This window comes from Trachypithecus francoisi, unplaced genomic scaffold (assembly GCF_009764315.1).
Source record: "Trachypithecus francoisi isolate TF-2019V2 unplaced genomic scaffold, Tfra_2.0 Contig00231, whole genome shotgun sequence".
Taxonomy (NCBI): Eukaryota; Metazoa; Chordata; class Mammalia; order Primates; family Cercopithecidae; genus Trachypithecus; species Trachypithecus francoisi.
Genome location: NW_022680518.1, coordinates 51055 through 65701, shown reverse-complemented (window position 1 = coordinate 65701; position 14647 = coordinate 51055). Strand labels below are relative to the sequence as shown.

At 46.6% G+C, this 14647-nt stretch overlaps 1 long non-coding RNA gene across 1 annotated transcript; it reads left to right on the top strand.

The window, feature by feature from the left end:
* The first annotated feature begins 6033 nt into the window (after nt 1-6033).
* Nucleotides 6034-7043, top strand: LOC117080450. Its single transcript, XR_004435852.1, has 3 exons — nt 6034-6159; nt 6244-6246; nt 7030-7043. It is a non-coding gene; the product is annotated as an uncharacterized LOC117080450 (long non-coding RNA).
* Nucleotides 7044-14647: the final 7604 nt, after the last annotated feature.

Below are 14647 nucleotides of genomic sequence, written 5' to 3'. Positions count from 1 at the left end.
AACCCAGCAACTTTACTTATAGGTATCTACCCAGGGAAAATAAAAATGTATCTTGATACAAAGACTTGTATGTGAATATTCACAACACCATTCACAGAAACCAAAAGGTGGAGACAACCCAAATGTCCATCTACTGACAAAGGGATTAAAATGTGGGGAATTTTAATACAAAGGAATACTCCTCAGCAATCAAAAGGAAGTTCTGAGGCATGCTACCACAGTGATCAACCTCAACACCACAATGCTTCATGAAAGAAGCCAGATGCAAAAGAACACACATTGCATGATTCAGTTTATATCAAATGTCCAGAACAGCCTGATATAGGGACAGAGAGCAGATTATTTGTTGTTGAAGGCTGGGAATAAGACTGAAAAGTGACTCTGATGGGCACAAGTTTCTTTTTTTTTTTTCTACTTTAAGTTCTAGGGTGCACGTGCACAATGTGCAGGTTTGTTACATATGTATACATGTGCCATGTTGGTGTGCTGCACCCATTAACTCATCATTTACATTAGTTATATCTCCTAATGCTATCCCTCCCCCCTCCCCTCACCCCACAACAGGCCCTGGTGTGTGATGTTCCCCTTCCTGTGATGGGCACAAGTTTCTGGGATGACGAAATGTTCTAAAACTAGATTTTGGTGATGGTTACATAATTCCATAAATATACTAAATATACTAAAAATCATTGAATTGGACCAGGCACAGTGGCTCACACCTGTAACCCCAGCACTTTGGGAGGCCAAGGCAAGAAAGCCCAGGAGTTCAAGACAAGCCTGGGAAACATAGAGAGACTCCATCTCTACAAATAATTTTTAAAAATTAAACAGGTATGGTGGCACAAGCCTGTAGTCTCAGCTACTCAAGAAGCTGAGGCAGGAGGCTCACCTGATCCCAGGAGGTTGAGGCTGCAGTGAGCCATGATAGCATCATTACACTCCAGCCTTGGTATCAGAGTGAGACCTTGTCTCACACACACACACACACACACACACACACACAAATTGTTGAATGGTACACTTAAAATGGGTGAATTTTACTATGTAAATTAGACCTCTATAAAGCTGTTGATTTTCTTTTTTTTTTTTTTTTTTTTTTTTTTTGAGACGGAGTCTCGTTCTGTCGCCCAGGCTGGAGTGCAGCGGCCGGATCTCAGATCATTGCAAGCCCCACCTCCCGGGTTCATGCCATTCTCCTGCCTCAGCCTCCCGAGTGGCTGGGACTACAGGCGCGCGGCCTCCACCTCGCCCAGCTAGTTTTTTTTTTTTTTGAGACGAAATCTTGCTCTGTCGCCCAGGCTGGAGTGCAGTGGCCGGATCTCGGCTCACTGCAAGCTCCGCCTCCCGGGTTCCCGCCATTCTCCTGCCTCAGCCTCCCGGGTAGCTGGGACTACAGGCGTCCGCCACATCGCCCGGCTAGTTTTTTGTATTTTTTTAGTAGAGACGGGTTTTCACCGTGTTAGCCAGGATGGTCTCGATCTCCTGACCTCGTGATCCGCCCGTCTCGGCCTCCCAAAGTACTGGGATTACAGGCTTGAGCCACCGCGCCTGGCCGCTGTTAATTTTCTTAAGGTTGTTTTTTTCTTTTTCTTTTTGAGACAAAGTTTCGCTCTTGTTGCCCAGGCTGGAGTACAATGGCATAATCTCAGCTCACTGCAACCTCTGCCTCCCAGGTTCAAGCCATTCTCCTGCCTCAGCCTCCCAAGTAGCTGGGATTACAGGCTCCCACCATGACGCCCAGCTAATTTTTTGTATTTTTAGTACAGACAGGGTTTCACCATGTTGGCCGGGCTGGTCTCGAACTCCTGACCTCAGATGATCCACACGCCTCAGCCTCCCGAAGTGCTGGGATTACAGACATGACCCACCACCCCCGACAATTTTTTTAACTTTTAAAATTATAATATTTACCCCTAGCACAAAGATTGTCTCAAAATACCATTGTCCACTAAAAGAAAACAAGCCTTCCTGGAGAGAATGCTGATTCCAAGTCTAGGCCAGAAATGTATAAGATAAGCCTGGAACACATTGTCACTCTGGATAGCAAGGAATCTATCAAAGATTATTAGGATGATTTCAACACATCTGAAGAGCCAATCTGAAGGGACTCCTTCTAACCAAACATAGGACATTTTGTACATTAATAAGGATAATAATTGCAGGGGATTGAAATACATCAAATATGTTTGAATGTCTGCATTCATAATGCTTCTTTATAAAAAATAAAAGTGGGTTGGCCAGCCACAGTGTCTCATGCCTGTAATCCCAGCACTTTGGGAGGCCGAAGCAGGTAGATCACCTGAGGTCAGGAGTTTGCGACCAGCCTGGCCAACCTGGTAAAACCCCATCTCTACTAAAAATAAAAAATTAGCGGAATTTAGTGGCGCATGCCTGAAATCCCTGCTACTCAGGAAGCTGAGGCAGGAGAATCGCTTGAACCTGGGAGGCGGAGGTTGCAGTAAACCAAGACCTCGCCACTGCACTCCAGCCTGCGTAACTCTGTCTCAAAAAAAAGAAAAAATAAATAAGTAAATAAATGTGGGCTGGGGACAGTGGCTCATGCCTTTGGGAGGCTGCGGCAGGAGAATCACTTCAGCCCAGGAGTTAAAGACCAGCCTGGACAATGACCCTGTCTCTACAAAAAGTTTTTAAATTACTCAGGCATGAGGGCTCATGTCTATGGTCCCAGGTACTCAGGAGGCTGATATGGGAGGATTGCCTAAGCACAGAAGTTTGAGACTGTAGTGGCATGATGGCCCCACTGCATGCCAGCTCAGGCAACAGAGCTAGACCATCCTTGTCAATAAATAAATAAATAAATAAATAAATAAATGTGGTCACCATTGAAGGATATAAATTAAACAGACCATCATTTTGAAAAATGTTAAACAAAAAGAACAAAGCAAGCCACTAATGGGCCTTTTCTATATAAATTGTACAACTGGGTAACACAATAATTTATAAGAAGTAGCATCTCTTTTTTATATTTACTTTTTTTTTCTTCATGCAAGGCCCTTCTCAGGGTAGCAGTATCTCTTTCTGGAAGTATAGCAGCTCCTAAATGAAGAAGGAATGATATAACAATACCATCATTGTTCAGTCCATAATTGACCAATGGCTGTTAACATCACCAAAAAAAAAAAAAAAAAAAAAAAGATGGCCAGACAGTACACACCTCCTGCTGGAAGAACCTAGAACAGTCTTTTTGCCTTGATCTCCAAATCCAACCTGAATCTGATCAAGCTTTCAGATCAAACTACTAATTTATAAAAACTAGAACAAAGTGAAGAACAAGTTAACATCACAAGGATACAATTAGCAAAATTCAAACTATGAGAAACAGCATAATGAGAATACAGTTAGCAAAATCCAAACTATGGGGAAACAGCCTAATTTATTCAATAACTAAACTGCAAGGGACAAAAAAGAGATCAAATGGGGAAGCTTTCAGGATCAAAAAAAAAAAAAAAGCTAAGATATGAATGAAACAATCCAAAAGAGAGACTTTATTTGGATCCTCATTCAAACAAACAAAAAATATATGAAATTACTGGAAATTTGGAGCTAACAAGAGAGTTGACAATATTAAAGAGCAATGGCGTGGGGTGGTTGGTTGATGATAGCATTGGGATTGTGTTTTTAAAAGAGTTCTTGTCACCAGGCACAGTGGTTTATACCTATAATCTCAGTACTTTGGGAGGCCGAGGCAGGAAGATTGTTTGAAGCTGGGAATTCTAGACCAGCCCGAGCAACATAGCAAGACCCTGTCTCTACTAAAATAAAAATTAAAAATTAGCTGGGCATGGGGGCATGAGTCTGTAGTCCCAGCTACTTAGGAAGCTGAGGCAGGAGGTCAAGGCCACAGTGAGCCATAATCATGCCACTGAACTCCAGCTGGGGCGACAGATCCCGGGCAACAAAGACCTTGTCTTGAAAGAACAAAACGAGAATCTTTATCTTTTACAGACATATACCAAGACATTCAGGGAGGAAATTATATGATGTGTGGGATTTGCTATAAAATAATAAGAGAGGAAGAGGAGAAACATGCAGGAGTGTACATGAAACAAGATTGGTCACGAGATAACAAATATCTGAATCTGCTGAGGAGTAGGTGAAAGCTCACTACACTAGCCTCTTGTTTAAAATGCTCCAGAATAGAAAGTTTGTCTGAAAATCCACTTCATGGGTTTGTAGCGAGCATTGAGTAAGATCACGTATACAGAGGGTTTTATCACCATGGCTTACAGGTAATCAGCACACATTGTTTTTAGTTTTGTATACACCCTGTCCGTTAATCACATCCAAAAAAGGTATGTTATTCATTCACACCAAGAGCTCTGGCTAATGGAACTTTGTCCACTTGGTGGTAATTTATTGAAATTTGAGGTTTAGAATGAGCAAATGCCAGCCTTCAGAGCCCCAGGCCTACTATGCAACAGCCAAGCCAACAGTCCAAAATGCCTTCCTAGCACACCCAGTAAGTAGGGTCACTTTCCTCTCACCTTGTAGGCATACTTGAGTTCATTCACTATTTTTCATTCATTTCTTATGTGCCAGGTATTGGGTGCTAGGGATCTGTAATACAGTGAACCCATATTGACTGGAAGCATCACTTTCAAAGCATCGTTTCAGGATGAGTATGTAAGTGTCAAGTGAATTCAAGGAACAGTGCAAAGGATCCATGGCCTCAGTCACCATGAAGGCTCTCCCAAGAGCCAGCCCTACTAGGCACATACAAATGAGTGGAGACATGGAATTCACCCTTACTGCCGGGGTCCAGCCCTAGCGTGGCCAAGGTACCCAAAGGGGAGAGGCAAGGTGGCGAGAGACAATAAAGACACCAGACACAACATATAAGAGGACACAGACAAGACTGCAGCCCAGTAAAGGGCTGACAGCCCCGAATGATTTTTACTGTAGGCTTATATAGTATTTTATAGAACAATTGTCAATCAGTAGAGCATCAGGCGATTACATAATTATACATAGAACAATTGTCAATCAGCAGAGCATCAGGTGATTACATAATTATATATAGATTATCAGGATATTCTCAGAAGTTCATCAAGAACAGTTCTCTTCATGGATGGTCAGTTTGTTCTTCTTTCCTTGGTTACCTTTTTTGGGGAATCTTGATCTTCTTTTATGAAACTAGATAAGCAAGCCTTAATGGTTAACATAACAAAGTCTTATTTCAGACTTGGTGGCTCTTGCGGTTACAGGTGCTAAACAGGACTATTGAAGTAAACCTGTGTGGCCTTGAGGAAAAGGTTGCAGGGACAATTACAGCAGCACAATTGTTTATAAGCTTTGAACTGACGCAGCAGTTTCTTAAAGTGTATAGAGTGGAAAGTTATATTTTAACATCGATTGTATAACTATGTACAACACCACCTCTACTAGAGCGGTGCAGAGGCAGAATACGGGGTTGCAGCCTCCACACTGGAGGCCACCATCATGCAGATCCCAGACTCCTAGACCCAGCAAGAGTTTTGGACCCTCTGTGGGTAAAAACTACAGGCGCTCAACACCAGCACAGCCTATGAGGGCAGCTTGGGGGGCCGAAGACTGCAAAGCCACAGGTGCAGAGCTGCCCCAGGCCTTGGGAGCCCAGCCCTGACACCGGGGACAGGGAGTAAGAAAGGATGACTTTGGAGCTGTGTGTTTGAGTAACTGGCCTGCTGGGTTTTGGACCTTCACGGGACCTGTAAGTCCCGTGTGTGTTTTGTTGTCTCTGGCAAAAGTCTTTCTTTTGGGTGGGAATTCGTATTCAATGCCTGGACAATCATTGTACCTTGGAAGGAGTTAACTTGCTTTCATTTCAGAGGCCCAGAGGCAGAAGGGACTGCAGCTTTGTCTCAGATGAGACTTTGGGCTTGAGACATTTGAGTAAATGTTGGAATGAGTGAAGATCTTGGGGGTCTTAGCCAAGACGACGGGGAAGAGTCATTGAAGGCATTTCATAGCTTCACTTCACGGTCCTAATTTTCCCTATGATCGTACCAAAAAGGGGTTGAACTGGCTTGACGGTTCTGCAGGCTGTAGAAAAGGACAGTGGCTTGGGGAAATGGTAGGTCAGACATCATTGTATTTTGCAAAGTGAGAAGCACATGAGATTTTGGGGGGCAGGGACAGAATAATCAGATTTGGCTGTGTGTCCCTGGAGACACTGATGGGGAATTGTAATCAGAAATATGAAAAGTGGGGCCAGGTGGAAGGTAATTGAATGATGGAAGGCAGTGGGTGTTGGAAGGTGGGGATTGGGGAGAATGGGGGATTATGGTGGGGATGAGGGGTAAAAAGTGGGCCTTGGGGGAGGATCCCTCAGAAATGGTTAAACACCGTCTCCTTAATGTTCCCTCATGATGGTGAGTTGTGGTGATGGTTTCCGAGCTGTGAGACTGAATGGATACCGGCCTCCTGGGTATTGGACTTGCGCGGGCCTGTGATCCCATTTGTGTTTGTTCCTGGCAAACCTCTACCCTTTGATGGAGAAAACTTCCCCGATGCCTGTAGTGTCGTTGTAGCTTGAAAGAAAAGACTCCCGCCGGGCGCGGTGGCTCAGTGTAATCCCAGCACTTTGGGAGGCCGAGACGGGCGGATCACGAGCAGGATCGAGACCATCCTGGCTAATACGTTGAAACCCCGTCTCTACTAAAAATACAAAAACTAGCCGGGGAGGTGGCGCGCCTGTAGTCCCAGCTACTCGGACTGAGGCAAGAATGGCGGAACCCCGGGAGGCGAGCTTGCAGTGAGCTGTCTGGCCACTGCACTCCAGTGGGCGACAGAGCGAGACTCCGCCTCTAAAAAAAAAAAAAAAAAAAAAGAAAGAAAAGAACTCTTTAGTTAGCGACTCATAGGCAAAAGGGACTGTAGCGTTTTCTCCGGTGAGATGGTGAACTTTTTACACTTGAGTTAATGGTGAAGTGACTTAAGACTTGGTAACTTTTGAGAAGGCATCATTGTATTTTACTGTGTGAGAAGGATAGGATATTCGGGGTTGAGGGTCAGAATAACATGGTTGAGCTGTGTGTCCCTAGCTAAAGTCGTGCGTGATTGTGATCCTGAATGTTGCAGGTGGGGCCGGGTGGGAGGTGATTGATTCATGGATGGGAGAGGGGTGGGGTTGGAAGTCAAAAGAGGTGGGTTAGGTGGGGAGGAGTTGGCTGGCTGTAGGGTGGTGGGTGGTAGGAAGGGAGTAGCCTGCTGCAGGGGCAGAGGCTCATGGAAAACCTCGAGCAGGGCAGCGTACCTGTGGCTTTGCAGGCTTTAGCCCCCATGGCTGCTCTCATGGGCTGGGCTGGTGTTGAGTGCCTGCAGCTTTTCCATACTGAGGGTGGGAGCGGTTGGTGGGTCTGTGACTCTGGGGTCTGGAGGAGGGTGTGTTGTCTGGGTGGGGGCTCCAAGGCCATATTTTCCTTCTGTGCTGCCCTAGTGAAGGTTTCCAAGAGGCTCTGCCTCTGCATCAGGCTTCTGTCCGAACAGGAGGGGTGGAGGTGGTTGGGCTGGCGGATCCCTCACCGGTGGTTAATCCTCTTGATGCTGAGCTCATGATAGTGAGTTCTCGTGAGATCTGGTCGTATAAGAGGATGTGGCACATCCTCTCTCAGTCTTGCTCCTACTCCTGCCATATTCATTGCTGTTTTCCTTCTGGCCTGATTGGGAGGCTTCCTGAGTCCTCCCGGAAGCAGAAGCCGCTATGCTTCCTTTACAGCCTGCAGAACCATGAGGCAATTAAACCCCTGTTTGTTATGACCATACAGAACGTAAGTACTGCAAAGTGGAGCTATGGAATATCTTCAGTGTCTTTTCCCCCATCGTCTTGGCTGTTAGCACTGGGCTTCTCTTTAATGCAAATATCTGAAGCCTTCTAGAAGTTTCCCCCTGAAAATGGGCTTGTTTTTCTTCCACACTGCCAGGCTGCAAGAAAGATAGCTGAAACTGTGAAGCAGGTTCAGAAGTGGGTCACAGCCAGAGATTGAGGGTTTGGAGAGCTCGAAAGAAGGCGGAATATGAGGGAACGTTTGGGCCATTGTAGACATGTGAAATCGTTGTGATTAAAGGCTGACAGAAGGATGGACAGTGAAGGCCAGGCTTATGCGGTCTCAGATGAAAATGAGAACTTAGTCCAGTCCGTCATTGATGGCCATTTGGGTTGGTTCCAAGTCTTTGCTATTGTGAATAGTGCCGCAATAAACGTGTGCCACCAACACGGCCAGGTATCCGTATGTAACAAAGCTACACATTGTGCACATGTACCCTAGAAGAAAGTATAATAAAGAAAAATGAGGAAGTTACTGGGAGCAGGAGCCAAGGTTCCTTTTGTTTTCCTGTAGCAAAGAGCATGGCTGCAGGGTGACCTTGCCCTGGAGATCTGTGAAACTTCCAACGTGAGGGTGAGGATGTAGTGTGTTTCTGGTGGAATGGACCTCTAGGCAGCATAGCAGAAAAGGGGCCCTATCTGCATCCAACAGCCTGTGCTCTTATGTGTGACCAAGGAAAGGAGCTCAAGTTGGAACTTCTATGTAAATGACAAGCAGAGCTCCAAAGTTTGAAACCTTTCTAGCCTGGCCAAGTGGTCCAAAAGAAAAGCTGGCTCTCAGGGGTAAAAGTCATGAAGGCTCCAGAAATGTGCGTCCAATGGAGCCCAGCGCTAATAGCCAAGACGATGGGGGAAAAAGCCTTGGAGGTATTTCACAGGTGTTTGCAGCAGCCCTTGCTGTGACAGGCCCCGGGACCTAGGAGAGAAGAATGGTTTCCTGGGCCAGCCCCGTAGCCCTGCTGCTGCTGCTGCGTGCAGCCTCAGGACACTGCTGCCTGCATCCCTGCAGCCCCAGCTCTTGCTCCAAGCTTGGCTGAAAAATGCACAGGTACAGATTGCTTGACTGCATCAGAGGGTGCAAGCAAGAAGCCTTCCTGACTTCTTGCATAGTGTTAAGCCGCGGGTTGACAGAGCACTAGTCCAGAAGGCTTGGGAGCCCTGTATAGATTTTCAGAAAATGTTGAAAATGCCTGGGTGTCCAGACAGAAGGCTGCCAAAAGGGCAGAGCCTCATGGGCCACCTCTGCTAGAGCGGTGCAGAGGCAGAATACGGGGTTGCAGCCTCCACACTGGAGGCCACCATCATGCAGATCCCAGACTCCTAGACCCACCAAGAGTTTTGGACCCTCTGTGGGTAAAAACTGCAGGCACTCAACACCAGCACAGCCTATGAGGGCAGCTTGGGGGGCCGAAGACTGCAAAGCCACAGGTGCAGAGCTGCCCCAGGCCTTGGGAGCCCAGCCCTGACACCGGGGACAGGGAGTAAGAAAGGATGACTTTGGAGCTGTGTGTTTGAGTAACTGGCCTGCTGGGTTTTGGACCTTCACGGGACCTGTAAGTCCCGTGTGTGTTTTGTTGTCTCTGGCAAAAGTCTTTCTTTTGGGTGGGAATTCTTATTCAATGCCTGGACAATCATTGTACCTTGGAAGGAGTTAACTTGCTTTCATTTCAGAGGCCCAGAGGCAGAAGGGACTGCAGCTTTGTCTCAGATGAGACTTTGGGCTTGAGACATTTGAGTAAATGTTGGAATGAGTGAAGATCTTGGGGGTCTTAGCCAAGACGACGGGGAAGAGTCATTGAAGGCATTTCATAGCTTCACTTCACGGTCCTAATTTTCCCTATGATCGTACCAAAAAGGGGTTGAACTGGCTGACGGTTCTGCAGGCTGTAGAAAAGGACAGTGGCTTGGGGAAATGGTAGGTCAGACATCATTGTATTTTGCCAAGTGAGAAGCACATGAGATTTTGGGGGGCAGGGACAGAATAATAAGATTTGGCTGTGTGTCCCTGGAGACACTGATGGGGAATTGTAATCAGAAATATGAAAAGTGGGGCCAGGTGGAAGGTAATTGAATGATGGAAGGCAGTGGGTGTTGGAAGGTGGGGATTGGGGAGAATGGGGGATTATGGTGGGGATGAGGGGTAAAAAGTGGGCCTTGGGGGAGGATCCCTCACAAATGGGTAAACACCGTCTCCTTAATGTTCCCTCATGATGGTGAGTTGTGGTGATGGTTTCCGAGCTGTGAGACTGAATGGATACCGGCCTCCTGGGTATTGGACTTGCGCCGGGCCTGTGATCCCATTTGTGTTATGTTCCTGGCAAACCCCTACCCTTTGGATGGAGCAAACTTCCCCGATGCCTGTAGTGTCGTTGTAGCTTGAAAGAAAAGAACTCCCTTTTAAGTTGAGCGACTCATAGGCAAAAGGGACTGTAGCGTTTTCTCCGGTGAGATGGTGAACTTTTTACACTTGAGTTAATGGTGAAGTGACTTAAGACTTGGTAACTTTTGAGAAGGCATCATTGTATTTTACTGTGTGAGAAGGATAGGATATTCGGGGTTGAGGGTCAGAATAACATGGTTGAGCTGTGTGTCCCTAGCTAAAGTCGTGCGTGATTGTGATCCTGAATGTTGCAGGTGGGGCCGGGTGGGAGGTGATTGATTCATGGATGGGAGAGGGGTGGGGTTGGAAGTCAAAAGAGGTGGGTTAGGTGGGGAGGAGTTGGCTGGCTGTAGGGTGGTGGGTGGTAGGAAGGGAGTAGCCTGCTGCAGGGGCAGAGGCTCATGGAAAACCTCGAGCAGGGCAGCGTAGCTGTGGCTTTGCAGGCTTTAGCCCCCATGGCTGCTCTCATGGGCTGGGCTGGTGTTGAGTGCCTGCAGCTTTTCCATACTGAGGGTGGGAGCGGTTGGTGGGTCTGTGACTCTGGGGTCTGGAGGAGGGTGGTGTCCTGGGTGGGGGCTCCAAGGCCATATTTTCCTTCTGTGCTGCCCTAGTAGAGGTTTTCCAAGAGGCTCTGCCTCTGCATCAGGCTTCTGTCCGGAAACAGGAGGGGGTGGAGGTGGGTTGGGGTGGCGGATCCCTCACCGGTGGTTAATCCTCTTGATGCTGAGCTCATGATAGTGAGTTCTCGTGAGATCTGGTCGTATAAGAGGATGTGGCACATCCTCTCTCAGTCTTGTTCCTACTCTGCCCATATTCATTGCTGTTTTCCTTCTGGCCTGATTGGGAGGCTTCCTGAGTCCTCCCGGAAGCAGAAGCCGCTATGCTTCCTTTACAGCCTGCAGAACCATGAGGCAATTAAACCCCTGTTTGTTATGACCATACAGAACGTAAGTACTGCAAAGTGGAGCTATGGAATATCTTCAGTGTCTTTTCCCCCATCGTCTTGGCTGTTAGCACTGGGCTTCTCTTTAATGCAAATATCTGAAGCCTTCTAGAAGTTTCCCCCTGAAAATGGGCTTGTTTTTCTTCCACACTGCCAGGCTGCAAGAAAGATAGCTGAAACTGTGAAGCAGGTTCAGAAGTGGGTCACAGCCAGAGATTGGAGGGTTTGGAGAGCTCGAAAGAAGGCAGGAATATGAGGGAACGTTTGGGCCATTGTAGAGACATGTTAAATCGTTGTGATTAAAAGGCTGACAGAAGGATGGACAGTGAAGGCCAGGCTTATGCGGTCTCAGATGAAAATGAGGCACTTAGTCCAGTCCGTCATTGATGGCCATTTGGGTTGGTTCCAAGTCTTTGCTATTGTGAATAGTGCCGCAATAAACATGTGTGCCACCAACACGGCACAGGTATCCGTATGTAACAAAGCTACACATTGTGCACATGTACCTAGAACAGAAAGTATAATAAAGAAAATGAGAAAGTTACTGGGAGCAGGAGCCAAGGTTCCTTTGTTTTCCTGTAGCAAAGAGCATGGCTGCAGGGTACCTTGCCCTGGAGATCTGTGAAACTTCCAACGTGAGGGTGAGGATGTAGTGAGTTTCTGGTGAGGATCCCTCACGAATAGTTGAACACCGTCTCCTTAATGTTCCCTCATGATTGTGAGTTCTGGTGATGATTTTCGAAGCTGTGAGATTGAATATTTAAATAATATTTAAATATTTAATAATATGTGATCCCGTTTGTTTTATTTTCCTGGCAAACCTCTACCCTTTGGATGGAGAAAACTTCCCCGATGCCTGTACTGTCGTTGTGGCTTGAAAGAAAAGAACTCCCTTTTAAGTTGAGCGACTCATAGGCAAAAGGGACTGTAGCGTTTTCTCAGGTGAGATGGTGAACTCTTTTCACTTGAGTTAATGCTGAAGTGACTTAAGACTCGGTAACTTTTGAGAAAGGCATAATTGTATTTTACTCTGTGAGAAGGATACGTTATTCGAGGTTCAGGGTCAGAATAACATGGTTGAGCTGTGTGTGTACCTACCTAAACTTGTGCATGATTGTGATCCTGAATGTTGTAGGTGGGGCCTGGTGGGAGATGATTGACTTCTGGATGGGAGACGGGTGGGGTTGGAAGTCAAAAGAGGTGGGTTAGGTGGGGAGGAGTTGGCTGGCTGTAGAGTGGTGGGTGTTAGGAAGGGAGGAACATGCTGCAGAGGCAAAGGCTCATGGAAAACCTCGAGCAGGGCAGCGTACCTGTCTCTTTGCAGGGTTTAGCCCCCATCGCTACTCTCATAGGCTGGGCCTGTGTTGAGTGCCTGCAGCTTTTCCATACTGAGGGTGGGAGCTGTTGGAGGTCTATGACTCTGGGGTCTGAAGGATGGTGGTGTCCCGATTTGGGGCTCCAAGCCCATATTTTCCTTCTGCGCTGCCCTAGTAGACGTTTTCCAAGAGGCTCTGCCTGTGCGTCCGGCTTCCGCTTAGAAACAGTGGGGTTTTGATATGGGGTGGTGGAAGGATCCTTCACCAATAGTTAAGCTCCATATTCTTGATGCTGATCTCCTGATAGTGAGCTCTCATGAGATATAGCCGTATAACATGATATGGCACCTCTTTCCTGTATCGTCTTGCTTCTACTCCTGCCATATGAAATATTTCATTGCTGCTTGGCCTTCTGGTATGTTTGGGAGGGTTCCTGTCTTCCTAGAAGCCGAAACCACTGTGCTTTTTTTTTTTTACAGCCAGAAGGGACTGTGAGTCAGTGAAACCTCTTTTCTTTATTTACATTCAGAAAATCAATGCTGTGCAGTGAAGCTATGAAATACCTTCGAGGCCTTTCCCCCAATCTCTTGGCTACAGGCACTGGGCTTTTTTATGCAAATATTGAAGGCCTTCTTGATGTTTCCCGCTGATAATGGACTTTTATTCTTTTACCACATCGCCAGGCTGTGACAAAGATAGCTGAGTATGTAGAAGTACGTTCCGAATTGGGTAATGGCCAGTGATTAGAGAATTTGGAGAACTTGGAAGAAGACAGGAAGATAAGTTAAGGTTTGGACCATTGCAGAGACTTGTTAAATAGTTGTGATTCAAAGGCTGACAGAAGGATGGACAGTGAAGGCCAGGCTTAGAAGGTCTCAGATGAAAATGAGCAACTTACTGGGAACAGGGGCCAAGATTTTCTTGTTTTTGTTTTTGTTTTCTTTTTTTGTTTTTTGCCTTAGCAAAGTAATGGGCTTCACAGTGACCCTTCCCGGGAGATCTGTAAAACTTTGAAGTTGAGGGTGTTGTATCTGATGGAATGAACTTCTAAGCAGCAAAGCTCAAGAGTTGTTTTGCCTACATCAATCACCCTGTGTTCTTATGTGTGATCAAAGAAATGACCATAGTTGGAACTGAAAGAGATCAAATAAAAAGACTAAAAGGCAGACATGAAGTCCACAGGCAAACAGCCCGGGCGGCGCCCTGACAGCCCAGGCGGCGCCCTGAGCCTAGTTAAAGATCGACCCGGGACCTAACGGATTAGGTTATCTATAGACTCCAGACGCTGAAAGGACAAATGTTGTGAAAGTCTCTGTCCTGCTCTGTTCTGTTCTAATTACCGGTGTCTACCATATATCTTAGTCCTGGGCCCAGTACAAACATATTCCTCTATGTGTCCCAAACTTCCTGAGCCCAGTACAAACACATGCCCCCATACATCCTAGAAACACCACCTAGAGAGCCCCTGATAAGGTCACAACCGTTTGTAGTTTTACTAAATGCGCGGGAACAAATAGAAACTGTTAATTGTATAACTTAGAATATTAACCAATTACCAATTGTGATACTGTGACCAAAAGAATTTCTTTGTACCTCTGTAACCTTACCTATCCTATCCTGTATGCATCGAGCTATAAAAAGCGGGCGCGTGCATCATTCGGGGCCCTCTTGTATGTTATAGAACATAGGGACCAAGTTTGAACTTGCATTAAAGATCCTTGCCGCTTGGCTTTGACTCTGGACTCTGGTGGTCTTCTTCGGGGAACAAACGGTCTGGGCATAACAGAACTTATATTTAAATGAGAAGCAGAGCTTAAACTTTTGGAAAGTTTGCAACCTGAACAAGTGATCCAAAAGAAAAGCTGATTTTCAGGGGGAAAATCTAGAAGGTTTTGCGTATTTGCATAAAAAGTAGCCTAGTACTAATAATTCAAGACAATGGGGAAAAGGCCTTGAAGGCATTTCACAAACCTTGGGGAGAATAGGGGATTATGGTGGGGATGAGTTACTGCCACTGGCCCTGGGGCTTAGGAGAAAAGAATAGTTTCCTGGGCCAGCCCCATGGCCCCACTGCTGTGTGCAGCCTCAGGACACTGCTGCCTTTATCCCTGCAGGTCCAGCCCCAGCCGTGGCTGAAAGATGCATGAGTACAGCTTGTGTCACTGCATCAGGGGTGCAAGCTC